The 18,425-nt window shown below is 34.1% G+C and overlaps 1 pseudogene; it reads right to left on the reverse strand.

Annotated features, from left to right (window-relative positions):
* Positions 1 to 16,333: 16,333 nt before the first annotated feature.
* On the reverse strand, positions 16,334 to 18,091 carry LOC138340693 (phosphatidylinositol 4-phosphate 5-kinase 1-like; annotated as a pseudogene).
* Between the last annotated feature and the right edge of the window lie 334 nt (positions 18,092 to 18,425).

Consider the following 18,425-nt stretch of genomic DNA (forward strand, 5'->3'; position numbering starts at 1 on the left):
GAATCCTGAATAATCAATAAATTGTTGGCATCTCTGCATTTTCTATGTGAACAATTGAAGAAAGCTCAGGACTTTTGTAGCGGTTTGTCTCATGTTTGATTCAGAAGTTCATAACTAATCAAGAAATAGATTCTCTGCAATTACCATAATTAGATTATGTAGAGTAAAATGCAATGACTAGCACATTTTATTTTGAAGAATTTCATCTTACAAGAAAGCTAGCTCAAGTGGAAAGTACTCTCCACCTCCAACCTTGAGGTTGGGTCGTTGGGACTACTATGGTATAATAAATCATTTAACATACAGAGGACACCGTTGCATATACCAATGATCCTACAATAGAAATAATCTTTCAAATAACCATTAAATGGCGACCTTAATCGCAGTAAAGAGGTGTCGTAATTTGATACATCAGTGAGTCGAATTTTTTTCTTCTTCTTGAGACCTGTGCTGAAATAACTTTAGAATAAATGTGTAGGGTTTTTTAGAATGACCGATTGTTGTGTATGTAGCCATATGAAGTCGAGGATTGAAATTAGCTCATTCCATGATTTTGAATGGAGGAGAGATTTGGGTTGGAGCTTTGAGAAGATTAGGACCATCATCTTTATTGGGAGATATTCCGACATTTTTCTTGGTTATGAAGTTGGGCGGGGTAGGGAGAGTCTGGAAAGAGAGACTGCTTGTTGGGTGTGGGCAGGTGTTTGTAGTATCAATAGTGAATAGAGATTCAATGCATTGATAAGAAGTCAGCGAAAGCACTATTTATACAGGGTAAATAGTGAAACAACAATTGGATTCTCGTTAAAAAAGGAAAATCCTTTAATAATTTTCTTAAGATTTCTCCTTGCATTTAGGTAACAAATCTAAAGACTAACTTATGTACCAAAAACAACAATTGGATTCTCATCTAGAAAGGAAAATTCTTAAATAACTTGCTTAAGATCTATCCTCACATTTAGGTAACAAAATCTAAAGACTAACTTATGTACCAAAAACAACAATTGGAGGGAAATTTTTTAAATAACTTGTTTAAAGTCTCTCCTCACATTTAGGCAACAAAATCTAAAGACTAAGAGCCCATTAAAGTTAGCTTAAAAGAAGTAGCTTTTAAATTATAAATAAAAAATCAAACTGAAATGACATTTAAGTTAAAAATAAAAAGTAGAGGGAGGTACTTTTAGTTTTGGACTTAAATGAAGTCATTTTTGACCTTACCAAACACTTCTTAACTTATTTGAAATCATTATTTATTTAAAGTTATTTTTTAATTTTTGTATTATCCAAACGATTCGAGAAGTCAAAAACTGACTTAAAATAGGTTTGATCAACTTTTAAGTCAATCCAAACACCCTCTAACTTATGTACCAAAAACAACAATTGAATTCTCATCTAGAAAGGAAAATTCTTTAATAATTTGCTTAAGATATCTCCTCACATTTAGGTAACACAATCTTGAGAATTTATTGGAGATTAACAATAAAACAAATTAGGGGAAAAGGGAAAATATACCCCTCAACTATGCAAATTTGAGTGGATATACCCCTTTGTTAAAAAAGTGAAGCATATATACCCTCGTTGTCTAACTAACGATGCATATTTGGCCTTTTTCTCCACAGATTGTTAAAAAAATAATCCTAAAAAACTGTTTGCTTAGTTCCAAAAATGTCACGTGGTTTTCAAAAAGAAAATTTCAAAAAGGAAAAAGGACAAATATAGCTCTGAACTATAGTAAATCGTATGCAACTATCATCTGTCATACTTTTGGGACATTGGTGTCCCTATTGTCAAAAAACTAGAGCATATATACCCTTCACTCTAATTGAACACTAAATAGGGACACATGACACAATTTTATCCATTGATCCGATATTTAATAAATGTCGGGTCAGTGGATAAGATTATGACACGTGTATGTCCGTTAATATAAATGGTATATGCACTCTAGTTTTTGGACGGTGGAGGCACCAATGTCCCAAAAAATGAAGGATAGATGTGTAATATTTATGATAGTTTGGGGGTATATTTGTCCTTTTTCCCTTTAATAATGACTTATCATCTTAGAGATCTATAACTTTACTTTGAGTATTTACAATTCCTAGCTACTAATTGGTTTGCTACACGGAATCTCCTATATCCTCAATCTCGCTCGTCTTCTTTCTCTCTCCCTCTCTCTATAACCCCCCCTCTTGTTCTTTGTATTTTGATTACCTCTCCATCAATCTATTTGTATTTTCTCGAATCTTCCTCTTATTATTTTTGTCTCTCTTTATATTTTGTATTCTCATCATTCTCTCTCTCTCTCTATATCTCTCTCTCTCTCTCTCTCTATATATATATATACATATATATATATATATATATATATATACACATATATTGAGGTATCATGCAAATGTATTTGTTGTATTCATATGTGCATTTAGGTTGTTTAATCTCTCTCTCACATCCCCCTATCTATATTTTCTGTGTCCACCTCTTTTGTATTCCTATGTTTTTTTAGGTGTCTTTCGACTGTATTTGTTATATTCATTGTGCTTTTAAGTTAAACACCTAGTGTTTTTGTCTCCGATAGCATTTGAACCAGTGACCTCATGGTACTTAACCCGTTTCACCGACTACTAACATTTTATTTATTTTTGACGTCTGAATCTAAATGCACATTTGAATGATTAATATGATGTCTCTTAATTTGAATACTGAATGATTAAGACTATTTGTTGTAAGCATTTGCTCACAATCTTGTTATGCCAAGTAAGTCTAAAACTCTAGGAATTGCTAAGAGAATGGAAGTGAGAACACAAGACTTTCTAGGAAAAAATTTATTGTAGAGAACTTTGATTTTTTGTTTTGAAAATATTGTATAGTTGTACATAGAGTATCCATTGTCACCAAAGGCGTATCTAGATGGGGTTCTATATGTTCACGTGAACCCATGCTCCCCTTTTTGGATCATATATAGTAGTGTTATATTTTTCAAAAGATAATTAAATATAGAGGTGTGAATTCACGTTTAAAGTAGCATATAATGATACAATGATGATTGGGTGCACCTTTCTAAGCAAATATATAAACTTATATCTATCTTATTTTTTGGTAACACTCCTACAAGTGGTTATCGGTAACACTTTTGGCATTTCAATCATTTTATGTTTTGTGCTTTTGCTTTAATCTTTCAAAATTTTCTACTGTGCTACATCAGGAATTTCTAATTAAAAAATAGCACTGCTAAATTTTAATATAATTAATCATGTGTATATTAAAATTTAAAACTAGGTGTATTATGTATGTTGGACCTATAATTTAAAAACTTAACGGTCCTTTATTAAGAACTTAAAGGTCAAATTGATCTAATTTATATCTTAGATACATTTTTTCATAATAGTGCACACATCCTTCTGAAATTCTGGATACGCTTCTGATTTCCATACATATAAAAATATGGCTCCCCATTACTAAAAAGCTTCAAAATGATACTAATAAAGAGTAGAAAATAAAGCAACCATCTCAACTAGAGATAAATGCCGAAAAACATAACAATTTAAAAAAGATAAAAGCATAAGAGGGATTCAAGCCACGATCAACAACCACCACTAGTACATTCATGGACAAAGTGACCATTCTCACCAGCAAGTCTTGTCGCTTTGCTAGGAAATGTAGCAAGAGTGAAGGCGGCGAAGGTGGTAAATACTCTTAGTGATTCCCAAACTTTTAGACTAACTTGGTATAGCATGACCGTGAGCAATTGTCGCGAGAATGTGAGCAAATTGTCAAGTGTCACATGTGTGTTATGTAGAAGACTAAGTCTGTGACGTTAAGCTGTATTAAAAGCTACCAGCTTACTAATTTATGTTATTCAGGAATTCAGCTGCTTGACTATTTGAACAGGAAATTTTTCAGAGGTAGAATGGATGGAGTCATGTGACGAGCAATTTCAACACTCAATTTCAATCAAGACATATAACTCGCGTACGAGTTTTGTTGTATGCCATGGTCAAAATATACAACTTGCATATGATTTGTATAAAATTATATTATTGGTATTTTGTATGCATCATATATGTAGGGTGTGTATCATTTTATATCCAGGCTCCAATGATATATTTGTCAGAAAAATAACATATATATGCCATATTAGACTTGATCTTAGACCTATTATATAACAAATATAACTTATTTAATAATCAGAACATCATCTCTACATAAAAAAAGATGACATGTAATTACAGCCTTCGTACTATATTTTCTCTTATTGATGCAATTTCTCATTATCTTTCTTGTTTCACTATACCAAAGCATTTAGAGAAGTGAGAAGACATAAAATATTTTTTGGACATTTTCTTATTGTGTAAATCGAAAATCGAATCGAAAATGATCAAAAACTGATAAAGGATATCTTATTGGTTTGTTATTGGTTATCATATTTAAAAATTGAAAACTGATAAATCGAACGATAATACATAACACTAAATTGAAACAACCAATACACACCCCACTGATGGATTTTTTAACCCAATAGGTGGATGAGGAGTATATTTGGACCTTTTTGAATAGTTTAAGTATATTTATGACCTTTTTTCGTATATCATATTTTATCCGTCGAATGTATATATCCAAATACTTGTATCCAAAAATTTGAATCAAAGAGATACATATTTTAGTAATTTTGAATTAAATATACGTAACCGATTTACTGAAATAAAGGAGTAAGTACGCTTAATTAATAACTAATACTGATTTGCAGATTCATGGATATCAATTCTAACAAATCTTTCTAAAATAACCAAATCCTAAAACCACACTAATTCTCTTATTGAAAAATTATCTTCTTGGCAACAATTTTTATTTTGTTTCTTGCGTTTGATAATTTTGGAAAAATGATCAATATCCCCACAAAGATCTGAAATACTTCTCAAAGGATAATGTGACTTACCATGATCTTGTTGAAGGTATTTCCATGGAACTACAAATCGATTGTAGTCATAATGTTTGGGAGTCAATTTTGAAAAATTACTTTACCTTTTGACTTAATGCAGTTATCCAACCTTCTTTGCAAATCATATTTCTATGGAAGGAGAATGTAACTCTAGACATGATATGGATCTTATAGGGAAGATTACTAGCTTTACATATTATAGTTATGTACTAATGTAATTATGACAAAATATATAAATCTGATTTTGGATTGTATCCATCATGCGTAACAACTGCAGAGAAAATTATTTGATGGTGAAATAGTTTTTGTGTCAGATACATCAATCGTTTGATTTCATTTTTTTCCTCTGTAATAAAAGATTTGAATAGTCTTAGATACATTTAGTTTAGGTATGAAAAGTTGTTTTTTTATATTTTATTTTTTCTTTAGATACATGATGCAATATACTTAGATACACTATTTATCATATTAGATGCATGTATATGAAACATCTATAGAATACATATAAAAACATACTCAGATTCATGAAATAATCATATCAAATACGTGTCACAATCGTATATAGATACATGAGAATATGAGCGAAAAAGCAAAAATAAAATCTTAATTTCCCTCCTTGAATAATGTTGAATGAATATTATCAAGAAGTAGTTCTGAATTTAGCACATGCAAACAGTGGATGTGATGTGAGAGAAAGTAAAATTTGAATTGTTAGTATTCCATTAGTTAAGGAATAATTATTCAAATATCATACTAATAAGAGATTTGTGTATTTGATTTAATTTTTCAAAATATATGATATAATTATTAAGAAGTGTTATTATATGTAATTTTTTAAACTAAAGATAGAAATATGTATATATGATACTAAAATATGTCTTGCTAATTGATTTTTTAATTTTAAATAAACTTGAAAAATCCTATCCCAACAACATATTAAGTTGGGCCAACCCCATGGGCTAAGCCCATTTTGACATCTCTACTCCTAATTTTACATGCCATAATTTGAACCCTATCTTACTTAAAATATGTATTTATATAAATAAAACCTACCTCTGCTCACTTTTTTTTTAAATGATAAGAAATAACCAGCCGTCATTTTTAGGTGTGCATAGATGAAACCCTAGTTCCTAGCCGCACTGACATAGATAAAACACAGCTACTATGCAGTAGTTTGCAAATGACATAGTGCTAATTTACACTAGATAAGCTCGATTTAGAAGGCGAATCTTTTGTTTTTGATCTCTACAATCAATATAGTGCTCCTTCTTAATAGCAGACACCCATGCTTTGATTCTAAATCCCTAACCATCTCAGATATTCAATGTCTTTTCACCTTCTTCCACTTACTGTTACTGATTTTGTATTTATGGAAGAGATTGTGATTTGTGGCGGAAGAGGAAGATTGAACAAAAAATGAAAATTGTGGCTCTCCCAACTTATATATATATATATATATATATATATATATATATATATATATATATATATATATATATATATATATATATATATATATATATATCCGGTACGCCCTTAGTTTCTTACTGCTTTGATTCATTCTTCACATGTTTGATTCCTAAATAGATAAAAATTCTTTTATTATTGTTAATTTTGCTAGCAATAAACCTGATATCTTAAAGATTTTGATTTCAAGAACACTTTTTTTTTCAAATTTATGGCAATTCCAATATGGCCCATTACTGTTTCTTTCTGCCAGTATATGCGAGTTTCAGTGAATTTGATAAGTGGGGGAGATGTAAAATTAGTTCATCTATGGAATTGTCATATTTTAGTTAAACAATAAATGAAGATCCCCTGATGTATAGTGAAGTAGTAGATAAAAGGAAAAGAATTTATTAAATGTTGTGGTAATGTCCAAATAAAAAAGATGTTATCTTTTTTATAAGTTTCCCTTTAATAGAAAATAAGGAACTTTTCTGTTAAAAGCTTATGTAATTTACATACTGGAAATATCAAAAGTAAAATAACTTAGATGCCTGTAAAATGTGTTTGGAGGTTAGAGGTGTTCCCTAACTTACTCTAGAGTGATTGTATGATGATGCTAAGACTTGGTTCTAGACTATGGGAGGTGACTCGGAACGTTTCCAGTACTCTTAGTCCGTCTTTATTTGCATTGGCTATGGATATACTTAAGCATCACATTCAAGGATTGGTGCCTTGGTTCATGTTATTTGCACGTGGCATAGTTCTGATTGACGAAACATGAGGGGCACTTGACACAATATTGGAGGTTTAGAGACATACTTTTGATTCAAAAGTTGAGCATGACCAAACTTGATTGCTTGTTGTGCAATTGAATGACATGTTTTATGAAGGGGATGTAGACGTGAGATGCTTGACACACATGTTGTCCCTTAGAGGAAGTTTCAAGTACATGGGTTAGTGTTCCAAGGTAATGGGTAGATTGACGAGGATGTCACTCATCGAATTGGGGCATGGTGATGAAATGGAGGCTAACATCCGGTGTTCCGTGTGATAAGAATATACCACCTAAGCATAAAAGTTAGCTCTACCGAGTGGCGAGTCTTCTATATGAGGCTATATGTTGGCGATCGAGAATTCGTGAGTTGAGAGATGAGGATATTTGGTGAATCTATGGAGTACGAGAAGAGATAAAATTAGGAATAAAGATATTGGGGTCAAATTAGAAGTGGATCCGGTTCAGGATAAGATGTGAAAAGTGAGCGTGAGATGATTTGGGCATGTGAGGAGGAGAGATGCAAATATCACGATTAGGAGATTTGATTGGTTGGTCATAGTAGCTTGAGGAGTAGTAGAGGTAGGCCTTAAAAGTATTTAGTGAGGTGATTAGACAATATATGAATCATCTCCAGTTTATCACGAACATGAATCTTGATAGAATGGTGTGAAGGTCGAAGATTAGTTAGTTGGAAAGAGTTCTCGTTCGCTTTAAGGGAGTATTAGTATCATTCGTTTCGTTCCCTTATTTTTTAGATTTCTATCACTAGCTGTTGCTTAAATATCTTATTATCTTGTTATATTTATTTCTATTGCCTATTTTTCATTGTTTACTCAACCAATTTTTTTCTCCTTAAAACAACCTTTCTACCTTCTCAGGGCAAGGTATGCATTCACTCTATCCTCCCCAAACCCCACTTGTGGAAACACATTGGGGTTGTTGCCTATACATAGTGAAAAGTAAATGATCTTGAATCTAGATAATTTTTATATGACAAGGGAAACCTGCAGCCGCTACTCTTTAGGTCTAGGTCATGTTAAGTTGCTAATAAGTTTCCAAAATTTATATTTGTTCAATTACGTGAATGTTTGAAGATTTCCTTTAATAAAGTAGGGTGCAACTTAATGCGCGTTGCATAAAATGATGCTTCAGGAGTTCACGTATTTGAGTATCATCGTCATTGTCATCTGTCGACTTCTCAGTTGACACTAACTCACCTTTATCTAGCAAAACAAGGCTTTATTCGTAAATTGTCATAATAAAAAGAGTACATAGTACCAACAACATTGAAGCTTTCCTTTGTTTCCATCTCAGGATTATACTTAGCCTAGCATCCCTGTTATATCAATAAGAATATTTTACGACAATTTGTAACATCTAGTACCATGCCGAACTAGCTCAAATTCCCCTGGCGCAGTGCAATATTATATTCTTTGCATAATGAATATGTGTCTCTATACCTTTTCATTACCCAAATGGAGTAACTACTTCACTAAACACGTGAACCAAAATTTGTGCAACATTCAAATTTGTAGGTGGTTCATGAACCAAAATTTTTGGTAATGATAATTCGTGAAATATCTCCTCATTGAGATCAAACATCATAATCATCTCCACCCTTCTCTCCCCATTCCTCTTGTATTCAATCCAGTGGACTTCCCCAAAAACTTCAACTTGTTTCCAAAAGTTTTCTACGACACCAATACCTGGAATAAAACTATCAAAATCCTTTTAGATTCCTGAACTAAGTGCATATATCTTGACTTTAGGTGGCATCAAGTATTTATCATCACCTTGAGCATATACCATCCTCACAACCTTGTAGTCTCTTGTTTTAACAACAAAACCAAACCCAAAGACAAACATGTAAGTCCTTGAGTTATCACATAATAGATGTGTCATTGGGAGGGTGAGGCATCTGTATATCCTAGGGTTCCAAAGTACGAGACAACTTCTATATTCTAATAAGTCATCTAACACACAGAGAATACCGTTGCATACACTAATTATCCTACAATATAAATAATCTGGTACTTCGCCATTAAAAAACGATTTTAATGGTATTACAGTGTCAAGATCTAATACATACACAAGTTATATTTTTTCCTTCTTGAGACCTGTTTTGAAATACCTTTTGAAAAAATGTGTAGGTTTTTTAGAACGACTGGCGGTTCTGTATGTAGTCAAATGGAGTCGGCGATTGAAAGTAGTACATCCAAAATTTTGACAAACATCTTAATTGGAGGAGAAAATTTTGATAAATATCTCTGACATTTTTCTTTGGTTAAGAAGTTGGGTGGGAAAGGGAGAACTCTAGAAAGAGAGATTGATTGATGGGTTTGGGCATGTTTTGAAGTATCAATAGTGAATAGAGCTTCAATGTGATGCTAAGTAGTTATAGGAAGCACCATTTATATATGGTAAATACAGTAAAGACTAAATTTTGTACCAAAAACAATAATTGGATTCTAATCTAGAAAGGTAATTGTTCAATAACTTGCTTAAGATATATCCTCACATTTAGGAAACAAAATCATGATAATTTATTTGAGCTTAACAATAATTTTTTAAGAAAAAGGGGAAAATATACCCCTCAACTATGCAAGCTTGAGTGGATATACCCTTTGTTGAAAAAGTGATACATATATACCCTCTTAATTTAAATGCATATTTGGCCTTTTCATTAACAAATAATTTAAAAGAAAAATCCTAAAACTTTTTGCTTAATTCAAAAACTCTACTTGGCTTCAAAATAGAGAATTCGAAAAATGACTTGTCATTTTTGAGATCCATAGCTTTAGTTTGAGTCCCTTTGTTGAAAAAGTGATGCATATATACCCTCATAATTTAAACACATATTTGGCCTTTTCCTTAAAAAATTATTTAAAAGAACAATCCTAAAACTGTTTGCTTAATTCCAAAAATATACTTGGCTTCAAAAAAGAGAATTCAAAAAATGACTTGTCATTTTTGAGATCTATAGCTTTAGTTTGAGTATTTACTATTTATAGCTACTGTCTGGATTGCTAAGTGGGAAAATTTTTCTCTCGCCTCTTTGCCCAATCTCGCTCGTCTCTCTTCTCTTTCTCTCTCTCTCTATGTATGGTTGTATCCTCTCTCTCTCCTTCTTTGTGTTCTTTATGTCCACCTTTCTGTATTTCTATATTTTTGAGGTGTCATGTAACTGCAGTTGTTGTACTGGTAGTGTTCTTGTCTCACCAAGTCTTTGAACATGTGATTCACAGTGCTAAACCCACTTTATTGTCCATTTAGATGTCATTTGTTTTACATTAAGATTTAGATGTATGAATTTGAATGCATCTGAATGATTAAGATGTTGTTTCTAGATCTGAATACCGGATAATTCCATCCATTCCGTCTCTCCAACTTTCCTATTCTAGTTTATCTAATATCCAAGCAACTAAGTTTCCGAATAACATAAGTTAGTAAGCACCAAGTTTTTAATACAACATAATGTCGGGGACTTAGCCTTCTTCTAAGCACACATGTGACACTTGACAATTTGCTTACGTTCTTACACTACTTTTTCATGATCTTGTTATACCAAGTCAAACTAAAACTCTAGGAATCACCAAGAGAATGGAAGAGAGAACACAATAGGATTGCTAGCAAAAATTGTATTGTGGAGAACTTTGATTTTTATTTTGAAAACATGTTTTCTTATAGTCAGCAGTACAAAGAGTATCTGTTGCAACACGAACACACACACACACACACACATATATATACATATATAACATGACTCCCCATAACTAAAAAACTTCAAAAGATACTAATAAAAGCAGAAAATAAAACAACCATTTCAACTAGAGATTAATACCAAAAAATATAACACCATTAAAGATAAAAACATAGGAGTGATTAAAGCCACGATCAACGACCTCCACTAGTGCATTCACGTGCAAAGTGACCCTCCTTACCATATTTGTAGCAACCGCCGCTGCCGCCACCATATTAACCAATACAGCCAGAATCTCTACCACCTACGCCACCACCATCTTCGTCTTGGCTACATTCCCTAGCAAAGTTGTCAGACACGCCACACTTATGGCGACACTGATAGTTGTGGAGGAGGAAGCGACTAGTTGAAGTGTGGAGAGTCTTGCCGCTTTACGAGGGAGTGTAGCCAAAGTGATGGTGGCAGTAACGAAGGTGGTAGATACTCTGGTGGTGATGGTTGAGGCGGTGGCGGTGGCGGCGATTGCTACAAATGTGGCGAGGATGGTCACTTTGCTCGTGAATACCAGTGGTGGTCATTGATTGTGACTTAAATTATTCTTATTCTTTTATCATTTAAGTTGTTGTGTTTTTTGATATTTATCTCTTGTTGAGATGGTTGCATTATTGTCTACTCTTTATTAGTATTATTTTGAAGCTTTTTAAAAAATGGGTAGACGTAGTTTTGTTCGTGCTGCAATGGATTCTCTCTATACAACTATACGATACATGTTTTCAAAGAAAAAATCAAAGTTTTCTACCATACAATCTTTCCTAGCAATTCTCTTGCGTTCGCTTAGTAATGCTTAGAGTTTTAGGCTGACTTAAAGTATCAAGATCATGAGCAAGTGGTACAAGAACGTGAACAACTTATCAAGTGCCTTACGTGGCTTAGTAGAAGACTTAAGTCAATGATATTATGTTGTATTAAAAACTTGGTGCTTACTAAATTATGTTATTTTGCTTGACTATTAGACAACCTAGAAGTCTTAATCAGAAGTCAAATAACTATGATACACATATAATTTGTTTGGAGACTAGAGGCGTTCCCCAAACATACACTAGAGTGATTAAAGATAGGTATGATGATGCAAAGTCTTGGGTTTGTACTATTGGAGGTGACTCAGAACGTTTCCTAGTCGTGATAGAGTTGTACTAAAGATCTACTCTTAGTCCATCTTTATTTGCATTGGCAATTGATATACTTACACGTCTCACTCAAAGATAGGTGCGATGGTGCATGTTATTTGAACAAGACATAGATTTAATCGACGAGATACGAAGGAGACTTAAAACAAGATAGAAGGTTTAGAGACATGCTTTCGAGTAGAAAGGTTTTAAGTTGAGCATGACCAAAATTGATTACTTGGACTGCACGTTGAATGACATATCTAATGAAGGGGATGTGGGAACAAGGCTTGACACAAATGTCATCCTTAAGAGAGAGTTTCAACCACATAGGTCAGTGATCCAAGGTAATTTGGAGGTTGATAAGGATGCCACTCATCGTATTGGGGCAAGTGATAAATTGAAGGATAACATCTTTGTGTGATAAGAGTGTACTACCTAAACATAATGGTTACCTATACCTAGTGGTGGTTAGATTGAGTCTGCTATATGAGGCAAAGTGTTGGCCGATCAATAATTCTCAAGTTCAAAAGATGTGACTAACGGAGATGAGGTTGTTGGGGTGGACCCGTGGCGTACAAAGAGAAATAATATTAGGAATGAAGATAATGAAGATATTCAGGACAAGCTAATGGTTTCTCCTGTGCAATATAAGATGTGAAAAGTGAAGTTGAGATGGTTTGGGCATGTGTAGAGGAGAGGTGCAAATGTCACGGTTAGGAGGTGTGATAGTTTGGTCGTAGTATCTTGAAGAGGGGTAGAGGTAGGTCTCAAAAGTGTTGTGGTGAGGTGATTAGACAACGTATGAAGCATCTCGAGTTTATCGAGTACATTACTCTTGATAGTAGGGTGTAAAGGTCGAGGATTAGGCTAGAAGGTTAGTAGGTAATATTTTTGTTCACTTTCCTTGAGTATTAGAATTATATTCGTTTCTTTCTCCTTTTTTAAATTTCTATCACTACCTCTTATTTCTATATCTTGGTATCTTGATTCTATTTGTTGCTATTGCTTTCATTTCATTGTTTGCTCATCAAAGGTGCGCTTTATGAGCGCTTAATCCCTGAAGCAAGGCACAAACATGTTGAGCACGTTGCGTCACTTTATGTGCGCTTCAGTGTCGTCTTGAAGGTTCTAAGACAAAAATTTCCTTGAAAATGAACTTCTTTATGAAGAAGTGAAACTAAATCATTGATATTTCACTTTATATATATATATATATATATATATATATATATATATATATATATATATATATATATATATTTGTATTCTTTTTACTCTTTGCGCCTTTTTTCATTAAAGTCCACACTTTATTTGTGCTTTGCGCTTAAAGCCCCCACGGACCTTAAAACTATTTTGCGCTTTTCACCTTTGATTACACTGAGCCATGTTCACTCTATCCTCCCCAAACCTCACTTGTGGAAATCAGTGTTATCAAAGGCAAAAAAACGCAAAAAGCCTTTAAGGTCCTGAAGGCTTTAAGCGCAAAGTGCAAATAAAGCGTGACCTTTAATGAAAAAAGGTGCAAAGGAAATATTATATTTAGTCTAAGATTAATAATTATAAACATGAATATCAAATTTATGACCAAAGAAATTGAATTTTTTTATGAGAAAGTGAAATATCAATTATTTAGTGTAACTTCTTCATACGAAGCTCATTGGCAAGGAAACACTTACCTTGATGATGACACTGAAGCACACAACACGTTTTGAGCCTCGCTTATGGGGTTAAGCGCGCTTAAAGATAACACTGGTGGGAACACATTGGGTTTGTTGCCGATACATTGTAAAAGTAGACGGTTTAGAATCTTGATCATGTTTAGTAGCTAATAAGTTTCCTAAATTCATATTTGTCCGATTATGTGAACATTTGAAGACTTCCTTTAATAAAGTAGGGTTCAATTTAATGCTCTTTTTCGTTAAGAAAAAGCTTGCACATGTTTTGAACTGTGAAAATCGATCAGGCTATCTACTTTTGGTTACGGTGCAATCAAATGTGCATCTCGTAAGGAAAAAAGCTTGCACATGTAATGAACTGAGAAAATCCATCAAGCTGTAATTTTTTCAATTTCAGTGGTTAAAAACGAAGGATTTTAAACTTTTGAAATTTTAAAATGTTTGCTTGTGTCCTTTTTAAGGGAAGGGAGGCTAGCCTCCTCTCCGCTTCTCTGTATTAACAGTATAAATAATGTTGTTTAGTATTCACATAACTTATTGTTAGTTCTTTGTTTCTTTGTTTCTTTTTAATTTTAGAATAGAATCTTGAATAATCAATAAATTGCTGGCATCTCTGCATTTTCTATGTGAACAATTGAAGAAAGCTTAGGACTTTGGTAGCGGTTTATCTCATGTTTGAATCAGAAGTTCATAACTAATTAAGAAATAGATTCTCAGTAATTACCAAAATTAGATTATGTAGAGTAAAATGCAATGACTAGCACATTTTATTTTGAAGAATTTCATCTGACAAGAAAGTTAGCTCAAGTGGAAAGAGCTCTCAGCCTCCAACCTTGAGGTTGGGCCGTAGAGTCATAGGGAGAGAGGACTCTTGAGTTAATATGTAAAAAGTAATTAAAAGATTCTGAACATTGATTAGTTGATCTAGTCAAATACGAAACCACAACTAGAGCAAAAACTCAAATTTATTAAAATCACAATAATGATCATAACAATTGAATTACACCAAACAACAAATAACTGTGATAAAATAAATTGCGAAGGACTGAGAAGGAAAATATTCCATCTCCCCTATAAGTATGCCTAAAATTAATAAAAAATTGTTCGTTTCTACCACATGATATCTATATTATAATAAATCATCTAACATACAGAGAACCATTGCATATACCAATGATCCTATAATAGAAATAATCTGGCAATCCAACATTAAGAGGTGATCTTAATGGTATTACGTTGTCAAAATCTGAGAGTTTTTTTCCTCTTTAGACCTATGCTGAAATACCTTTTAAAAATGTTATCAAAATGTCAAGGCTCCCACCCAAATCTCTCCTCTAATTAAGGTGTTCATTAAAATCTTGGAATGCATTAATTCCAAGCCATGACTTCATATGACTACATACACAACAGTCGGTCCTCCTAAAAATCTCTTCACATTGGGGTTTCTAGGAGGACCTACTGTTGTTTATGTAGCCATATGAAGTCGGGGCTTGAAATTAGTGCATTCCAAGATTTTGCTAAACACCTTAATTGGAGCAGAAATTTGGGTGGCAGCCTTGAGATTTTTGATAATACATTTTATTAAAAGTAATGTCAACATAGGTCTCAAGAGGGAAAAAATTCAACTCGTTGATGTATCAGCTTTTGACAATGTAGTACCATTAAGATCACCTCTTAATGTTGGATTTTTAGATTATTTCTATTGTAGGATAATTGGTATATCCAACGGTGTTCTCGGTATGTTAGATTATTTATTAGAATATAGAAGTCGTGTGGTACTTTGACATCCTAGCTTATCCAGATGTCTTACCCTCGCAATGACTCCTCTTTCCTGTGATAACTCAAGGACTTACACGTTTGTCCTTGGGTTTGACTTTGCTATTAACACAAGAGACTACAAGGTTACGAGGATGGACTATGCTCGTGGTGATGGTCAATACTTGCTGCCACCTAGGGTTGATATTTATGGACTTAGTTGAGGAATCTCAAAGGATTTTGATGGTTCTATTCCAGATATCTGTGTCGTAGAGTATTTCTCTACGCAGGTTGAAATTTGTGGGGAAGTCCAATGGACTGCATACAAGAGGAATAGGGAGAAAAGGGTGGAGTACTTGATTGTGATGTTTGATCTCAATTAGGAGATTTTTCAGGAATTATCAATACCCGATATTTTGGTTAATGAACCGCCTACGAATTTAAATGTTGCACAACTTGGGGATTACTTGTCGTGTATCATTTAATTTACCATAAATTTAAAGTAGTAAATCCAAAATCAACAACAAAAAGTGAAGTTCATAACATCTACAACAAAAGTTACCAAGTTTTTTAAAAAGTTGATAACATCTACAACAATACTAGTGAATTTAAATTTTTTTAATGAATCAGAAGACATTGTTGTTGAGCTTTTTTTTTTTTGATAGGTAACACACTTTTTCAACTTCCATTAATCTACAAGTCATTGCTAACACAAATTAAACAAGGAAACTAAGCATTATTTTTTGTCGTGGAACACAGTAACTACAAATACTACCAAAAAAGATTTCTTTGCTGTACATTTGATCAAAATCTTCATGTTCAGTCAACTCCACAATAACCAGTCATCACATAATCAGCAAACAAGTGCGTTAACCGGTTCAACTAATTCCAGTCTCCATATGCTTATCTACATGCTCTTTCCATTCTCCTTGCCCTTCGTCTACTTTAAAGATTCTACTTATAAAATCTCGAAATCTTTTAGAGTAGAGCTTAGGATCAACAACAGATATAGAAGTGTGATCCACCTGAAATGACTTGTATGCATGTTCTAGTCTTTTGCTGATATCATAATCTTGAAGAATGTCAGTGATGCCCAGGCAAAGGATAGAATTATTAGCCTCACAGATACCCTGTTCAGAAGTTGACTCACTTCCACTCCTTGTCACACACATCTCCCTTGCAGGCACATTTGCAGCTGAACTTACAGGTGAATTCCTTTTGTCAATGATCAGTCCCTTATCAGGACTTTCTGCATCACATCAGCAATAATCTTGAGCATCAGCTTTGCCAGAAGGTGACAAATTCATCTCGCCATTGTTACTATAATTGCAGATATGAACACCAATCAAAAGACTGTAATCCATGATATTTTCAGCTTCCAGAAACTGAAAATCTATATCAATTTGCCTTATAAGCTCTTTATACCAAGATTGAAAGACAGTTGAGATCGAGGTTTTTAAGCGTAGTAGTCTCATCGGCCTTTCCTCCTGGCTTATCAGTTGTATGGCCATACGAGGATCCCTTTAAATCAAAACGCTTATGGATCACATGTTCGGAGTAGAACAGGTTCCCCATAACAACAAACGTGTCTTTTGAAATCCAACTATTTTAAAACAGTGTACACCAAAAAAACCTTGTCACCAAGGAGCTTGGGTACTGACTAAAATGCAGATAATAAATTTGAAGCATTCTAATGAACACCTTAACTTCGGACTTCTTCAAAGTTTTGATGATAAATCTATCACACTGCCACTTTTCCCAGGGGAAGACAGTTCCCTAAGTGCATCACTTCCACAGATAGCTAGCATGTATTCAGCTGGATCTATTCCAAACAACTCCCTAAGTAATTGGGGAATGCTTCTGAGTAGAATACCTGATACCTAGCAGAAGACTAACCACCAAATCATAATTCTTATGTCCCTTGGTTATTGGTTGCATTTCCACAACTTCAGAGTGGCAAGGACTCTTCCGAAAATACCCACTTTCATCTCCTTCGGAACTCTCAATCTCTTCATCATCATCATCCTCGTCCTCCTCCTCCTCATTCCTAGGAACAAACATAGAAGAAGCCTCCCTTCTGTCAACAATGTCACAAATAATATCTCCTGCTTCACCATCAGATTCCGATATACAAATCCTAGGTAAATTAACATTGCTTTTGCGCACATTCATCTCCTTAGAACCTGACCACCATTACCACCATCAGTACTAAATTCTTGTTTGGATGAATTACTATCACCCCATGAACGACTAGTGTAACAAGTCTCCCAATCCCCTTCATATCTTTTCCCATTTGCCCAAATCATAACCCCTTTTCTCCATTCTCCAATATACTCATTCCCATTTCCCCAAACATAGCTCCCTTCCCCTTGTTGCAAATTTCACTTCCAAGAACCAACCTACAAATCCCCATTAGCATATAACTTGTCCCCAAACCCACGTTTCCGATCTGCTGCCCACCGACCCCGATACATGTTCCCACCAGCTCCGATAAACGTCCCATACCCATCCATTCTCCCATCGTTCATGAGTCGCCCCTGAAGGCCACGAAAACTTTCCTTTACCACTCGCCTTCCCTCTTCTCCGCTCACCTTCATACATACACCCATCAGACCATAAATACTTCACAATTCACATTACCATGCGGAACTTTTCCCAAAATGTTCCAGTGTACAGATCTCCGTTCGGAAGCTGCTGGAACTCAGCCATATCATCATTCGTCGGCGTTATGCAATGTGACCCAGCTTGCAATCTTGACCGATTAGCTGATGTACACAACGGAGGGATGATTATCACGTCTCCATCTTCTTCCGGACTAGTTTTCTTCGTCATAGTAGTAGCAGCAACAACAACACAAGGTTTCTTCACAGTTTCACGCATTTCCTTCTTTCTTTTTCAGCTCGACTCAACAGTACTGTGCTCTACGGAGAGTCGGTACCGACGACATTGCCGGTGCCGGAGACTT

This window comes from Solanum lycopersicum, chromosome 12, assembly GCF_036512215.1.
Source record: "Solanum lycopersicum chromosome 12, SLM_r2.1".
Classification (NCBI taxonomy): Eukaryota; Viridiplantae; Streptophyta; class Magnoliopsida; order Solanales; family Solanaceae; genus Solanum; species Solanum lycopersicum.